This window comes from Tamandua tetradactyla, chromosome 6 (genome assembly GCF_023851605.1).
Source record: "Tamandua tetradactyla isolate mTamTet1 chromosome 6, mTamTet1.pri, whole genome shotgun sequence".
Lineage (NCBI taxonomy): Eukaryota > Metazoa > Chordata > Mammalia > Pilosa > Myrmecophagidae > Tamandua > Tamandua tetradactyla.
Window position 1 is genome coordinate 26,162,492 of NC_135332.1, and position 7,006 is coordinate 26,169,497.

A 7,006-nucleotide genomic window follows, 5' to 3' on the forward strand; every position below is an offset into this window, starting at 1 on the left:
ATGTCAACGAGAAAGAGAGGATTTTGAAAGCAGCAAGAGAAAAGCAATCCATCACATAGAAGGGAAGCCCAATAAGACTATGTGTAGATTTCTTAGCAGAAACCATGGAGGCCAGAAGACAATGGTATGATATATTTAAGATTCTAAAAGAGAAAAACTGCCAATCACGAATTTTATATCCAGAAAATTGTCCCTCAAAAACGAGGGGTATACTCTAGTTTCTCTTCAAATCGTATAAATCTTTCACCTTTTACTAAAGATTTCCGTGGAGAGAAACGGTTATGAGTCATTGATCAACTTTTTGAAGGCCTTGGTTTTTATCAAGGCCCCATGTATGCATTAAAAAAAAGCAGCAATTGCATTTAAGGTCCTTTAGTAGTTACTCGTAGTGACAGCAGTTGTGGGCTTTCTTCATCAAAAACCACAGAGTTAATATAATAAATGACATAGATGTGTAAGAAATTGCGTTAAAAAAAAAACGAGGGGGAAATTAAAACATTTTCAGACAGAAAAATCACTGAGAGAATTTGTGGCCAAGAGACCAGCTCAGCAAGAAATACTAAAGGGAGCACTACAGGCAGATTGGAAAAGACAGGAGAGAGAGGTGTGCGGAATAGTGTAGAAATAGACTCTCAGTAAAGGTAAAAAGAGACAAAAATTAGATATGACATATACAATCCAAAAGGTGAAATGGTAGAAGAAAGTACTGCCCATACAGTAATAATACTAAATGTTAATGGGTTAAACTCCCCAATCAAAAGACATAGACTGGCAGGATGGATTAGAAAACAGGACCCATCTATATTCTGTCTACAGGAGAAACATTTTAGACCCAAAGATAAACATAGGTTGAAAGTGAAAGGCTGGGAAAAGATATTTCATGCAAACAACAATAAGAAAAGGGCAAGAGTAGCTATAATAATATTCAATAAATTACGCTTCAAATGTAAAACAAAAGAGACCCAAATGGACACTATGTATTAATAAAAGGAACAATTAAAGAACAAGACATAACAATCATAAATATTCATGCACCAAGCCAGAGTACTCCAAAATACATGAGGCAAACACTGAAAAGAGAAATAGACACATCTACCATAATAGTTGGAGACTTCAATTCCCATCTATCACCAATAGACAGAACATCTAGATAGAGGATCAGTAAAGAAACAGAGAATTTGAATAATACAATAAATGAGCTAGACTTAACGGGATTACACACAAAAACAGCAGGGTACACCTTTTTCTCAAGTGCTCCAGGGTTATTCCCAAGATTAGACCATATACTGGGTCACAAAGAAGTCTCAATAAATTTAAAAAGATTGAAATCATACAAAATGTTTTCTTGGATCATAAAGGAATGAAGTTGGAAATCAAGAACAGGTAGAGGGTCAGAAAATTCACAAATATATGGAGGCTCAACAACACATTCTTAAACAAGGATCATGGAAGAAATTACAAGAGAAATCAATAAAAGTATTGAGGTAAATGAAAATGAAAACACAACATATCAAAATTTATGGGATGCAGCAAAGGCAGTACTAAGACAGAAATTTATTGTTCTAAATGGCTATATCAAAAAAGGCGAAAGAGCAAAAGTCGAGGAATTAATTGTTCACTGGGAAGAACTAGAGAAAGAACAGCAAACTAACCCCAAAGCAAGCGAAAGGAAAGAAATAATGAAGATTAGAGCAGAAATAAATGAAATTGAGAGCATGAAAACAATTGAGAAAATCAACAAAACCAGAAGTTGGTTCTGTGAGAAAATCAATAAAATTGATGAACCCTTAGCAAGGCTGACAAAAACAAGAAGAGAATGTAAATAAATAAAGTCAGAAATGGAAGATGAGACATAACCACTGACCCTGCAGAAATAAAGGAGGTAATGAGAGGATACTATGAACAATTTTATGCTAATAAACTAGACAATGTAGATGAAATGGACAACTATCTAGAAAGGCATGTGCAATCATTAATGTCTCAGTCTGGATTTAGTAGATTTTTAAAGTAGTGTTATTTTGCTGTCCCTGTAAATTGGCAGCCAAATCCAAAGACTTAATGAAATATAATGAGCTTTTACCTTCAAATATATATATTGAAATATAATTAATTTTTACTTCAAATGTATATATATCTTCTAGTGGTGAAAACCAGTATGTTAAAATGCTTCACAAATTGATGTCACAATCTACCCAGTGTGAGATTTCTCCTGTACCTCTCTAGTTAGTATAAAGGCTGAATGGTAAAATTTTAGACATTCCTTGAGAATGCAATATGGATATTTTGACTCCAGATTCAACAGGAAGTGAGGTTCTTATTTAAGGAGCGACTTACCTCCCTTTGATAGATGATCTTTATGGCTATAACAGAGGTGATCAAACGCTTGACTAATCTCCAACCTCCTCATTCTTTTTGCTTTTTATAGATACATTTCCATCACCACAAGGGTCCCTCTCGTAGCCCTTGTAAGCCACACCCACGTCCTTCCCACCTACATCACCTTCCTCACCTAATTTCTTTTCCTAAAAATTAATAGTTACATTTTACATTTAAGTCCATGATCCATTCTTAATTAATTTTTGTACAGAAGTTGAGACTAAGGTCGAGGTTCTTTTTTCTTTTTCTTTTTTTTTTTTTTGCTTATGGATGTGCCATTGCACCAGCACAATTTGTTGAAAAGTCAATCTTTCTTTTATGGAATTGCTTTTGCACCTTTGTCAGAAATCCACTGGAAATATTTGCATGGATCTTTTTCTGGATTCTATAAATAAACCATTGATTTATGTGTCTCTCCATCCTCCAACACCATATGGATTTGGTTACTGTACTTATGTTGTGAATCTTGAATTGGGTAGACTGATTCTTACCATTTTAATTTTTTCAGAATTGTTTTAACTATTCTAGTTCCTTTACCTTTACAAGCAAATTTTAAAGAAACCTCATCTATGTTTAAAAATTTTTTCAGGGATTTTGATACTTACTGTTAAATTTCTTTATCAATTAGACAAGCATTGACATCTTCACTACATTGAGTCTTCCAATCCATAACATGATGTTTCTCTGTTCATAGCAATCTTCCTTTCTTCCTTCATCAGCATTGTATAGTTTTTACCACAGAAGTCCTGTACATGTTTTGTTAAATTCACAACTATTTGTTTTGAGAGAGAGAGAAAGATTGTAAATGGTATTTTATGTCTCTGTTTCTACACATTCATTGATAGTCTATAGAAATACAACAATTCCTTTGTGTTTTCTTGCAAATTTGCTGAACTCATTTTTTAGTTCTAGGCTAGCAGATGGTCTGTCCTGGAGAATCTGACACGTGCACTTAAGAATGTGTATTCTGCTATTATTATGTGTAGTGTTCTATAATGTCAATTATATCCTGGTGGTTGATGGTAGTGTGGAGTTCTTACATATCTTTGTTGACTTTCTATCTAGTCTTTTATCAATTGTTGAGAGAAGAATATTGAGATATTCTTGGGATAACTTTATTTTCTTGATGGATTGACTGTTTCATCATTATAAAATGTCCATCTCTGTCTCTGAAATTTTCTTTGCTCAGATATCTACTTTGTCTGATATTAATATAGCCATTTTTACTTTCCTTTGATTAATGTTTGCAGGGTCTTTCTTTTTCCATCTTTTTGCTTTCAACCTACCTATCTTACTATATTTGAAGTATGTTCCTTATAGAAAGCATAGAGTTGGGGCATGTTTTTTTAATCTACTCTGCCAATTTCTCTCTTTTGATTAATGTTTTTTAAACCATTTACATTTAATATAACTATTGATATGTTAGGGCTTGTCAAGGTCAGGTTCATGGGTCAACTTGGCCAGGTGGTGGTGCCCAGTCATTTGATCGGGCAAGCACTGGCCTGTCTGTTGCTATGAGGACATTTCATGGACTGAAATCATGATTATGTATGCTGCATCCATGGCTGATTGCATTTGTAATCAGCTAAGGGGAGTTTCTTCTTCAATGAGAGATGCTTAATCTAATCACCAGAAGGCTTTTAAGGAGGATTCAGAAGAGATGGTGACTCTTCCTGCTTCGGCCAGTGAGCCTCTCCTGTGGAGTTCATCCAGACCCTTCACTGGAGTTGCCAGCTGCACAGCCTGCCCTATAGATTTGGACTCTTTTATCTGCATGGTTGTTCAGCCAGCCTCTCCTGAGAGTTCACTGAGGAACTTCATCAGAGTTACCAGCTTGTGGCCTGGCCTACCAACCTTGGACTCTACATTCCCATGGTTACATGAGACATTTTCATAAATTTTATATGTATGAATATCTCCTGTTGGTTCTGTTTCTCTAGAGAACCCTAGATAAAACAGGGTTTAAGTATGACATCTTATTTTTTATTTTTTTTCTATTTTTTGTTTCTGTATTAGTCGAACATTTTTAGAATATCATTTTTATTTATCAATAGTGTTTTTGAATGTATCTCTAGTGGCTTCTCTAGGTGTTACCTTAAATATACATAACATCACAGTCTACCGTGTGGTCATTTTACCAGTTTGAGTGAAATATAGAACCTTTACTTCCATTTATTTCCCTTTGCCCTCTCCCATTTATTTAATAATCTTAAGTATTTTCTCTACATACATTTAGAAACACAGTAGACAGTATTATAATTTTCATGTTGACTTCAAACATAATTAATAATTCTAAGAAGAAGGTAATCCTATTGTATTTTTCCCTATTTTTTGCTTATTGTATTTTATTCTTCCTTTCTTATGTTCCAAGTTTCCTTATTTTATCATTTCCTTTCTGTTTAGAGACCTCCTTTTAGCTATTTTGGTCAAATCTGATGGTAACAAATTCTCTTAATTTTTTTTTTTTCATCTGAGAATGATTTTTGCTTCATTCCTAAAGGATATTTTCACTGGGTAAAGAATTCTGAGCTGATAGATCTTTTCTTTTAGCACTCAACAAACTTTTGGTCACTTCCTTCTAGGCTCCATGATTCTTCATGAGAAATTTGCCACCATTCTCATCGCTTTTCTGTACCAGTAGAGTGTCTTTTTTCTGGCTGCTTTCAAGATTTTTTTCTTTCTCTTTAGTTTTCAGAACTTTCATAATGATGTGTCTTGGCATGAATGTATTTGGACTTATCCTGTTTAGGTTTTGCCCAGTTCCTTGAATTTGCAGTTTTATATATTGTGCTGGTTTGACACTGTTAGTTACCCTCAAGAAAAGCCACACTCTTCTAATCCAATCTTGTGGTGACAGAACTGTTGTTGGGTGGGGCCTTTTGATAAGGTTGTTTTCACAGAGTTGTGACCCACCCAATTCAAGGTGGGTCTTAATCCACTTACTGGAGTCTTCTTTGAAGAGAATAAAATAGAGAAAACATAGAGAGAGCTCAGAGCCAACACAGAGAGGATGGAGATGAAACCAAGTGGAAAAAACAAAGATTTTGGAGAGTGAAAATGCCCCAGGAGATACTAAACTAAGAGATGAAATCCAGAGTTTGCCCCAGAGAAGCTAAGAGAAAACCCACAAATGCTCAGAGAAAGAAATCACCCCAGGAGTTGCCAGAAGGACCCACAGGCACTAAGAGAGCTATTTTGAAACCAACCCAGGAGAGAAGGGCCAGCAGACTTTGCTATGTGCCTTCTTATGTGACAAAGAAACCCCAGACATGATCAGCCTTTCTTGAGTGATGGTGTACTCATGTTGATGCTTTAATTTGGACATTTTCATGCCTTAGAAATATAAATTTGTAGCCTAATAAATCTCTTTGTAAAAATGAATCCGTTTCTGGTATATTGCTTTCTGGCAGCATTAGCACACAAAATGTATGTCTTGCCAAACTTGGGACATTTTCAACCATTATTTTTTAGTATTTTTTTCAGACCTACCCTCTTTCTCCTCTCTTTCTGGAACTCTGATTACATAAATATTAGATCTTTGTCACATCCTCACATGTACCTGAGGCTCTGTTCATTTGTTTCAGTCAATTTTCTCTGTGTTGTTCAGTCTGGGTAAGTTCTATTGTTCTCTCTTCCCGTTCACCGGTACTTTCCTTTGTCACCACCATTCTACTTTTGAGCCCATTCACGGAGCTTTTTATTTTGGTTATTGTATTTTTCAATTCCAATCTTTACATCTGGTTCTTCCTTCTATTTATTATTTCTTTGTTGAGATTTTCTATTTTTTTCATTCATTTCAAGAGTATTTGTAATTGCACATTGAAGCATTTTTATCATGGCCTTTAAAAATCTTTGTCAAATAATTCTAACATCTCTGTCAACTTGGTGTTGCCATTTATTGTATTTATTTCATTCCATTTCAAACATTTGTGGGTTTTGTATGTTGAGTTATTTTTTAATTAATATCTGGATATTTTTATATTATGTTATAAGGCTCTGGCTCTTATTTAAATGTTTGTTTTAGCTGGTTTTCTCTAATTCCATTCCAGCATCAAAATGGGGGAGTACGGCACCAAATTACAGTTTCCCAACTCAGCCTTCATTGATACCCAAAGCAGGGAAGTTCCTTAGTACTGCTGGATAGAAGTGGGAGTTCTGGCTTCACACAAGTTTTCAAGTGATTTCAGAGGAGTGGCGTTTTTACCACTGGGTGATGTTGAAAGTCCTGACTTTTCATTAGACCTTTTCTGACAACACCATAGCAGGGGTCATAGGGGACCTCATTACAGCTCCACAGTGATGTACATCTAGCCTCCCCACTTGGCCTTTGCTGACATGGGTGAGGGTGGGGCCACAATTTTTTCTGTGGTGTTTGGTTAGAGTAGAATAGTTATTTCTAACAGTTTTCCTTCTTGTTAGGTTTCCCCTTTCCTGGTCCTTTTGGCAGAGCAGGCTTCTGTTGGGACATTTTTACTCTTTTTCTGTTAAGATTCTGGGTAGCTGGCTTCTTCAGCTCAAAGTATGGACTGTACAAAGGAAAAAAAAGTCCAGAAAACTTACACCATGTCATTCTTCAGGTCCTGAGATCCCTCTCTACCTATTTCTTTACACCTTTTAAAGTTGTTCTAGT

General features: G+C 35.4%; 1 non-coding gene across 1 annotated transcript; it reads left to right on the forward strand.

Moving 5' to 3' along the window:
* Positions 1-209: 209 nt before the first annotated feature.
* Positions 210-328, forward strand: LOC143689096 (U5 spliceosomal RNA). The gene has a single exon (XR_013178569.1). It is a non-coding gene; the product is annotated as a U5 spliceosomal RNA (small nuclear RNA).
* Positions 329-7,006: the final 6,678 nt, after the last annotated feature.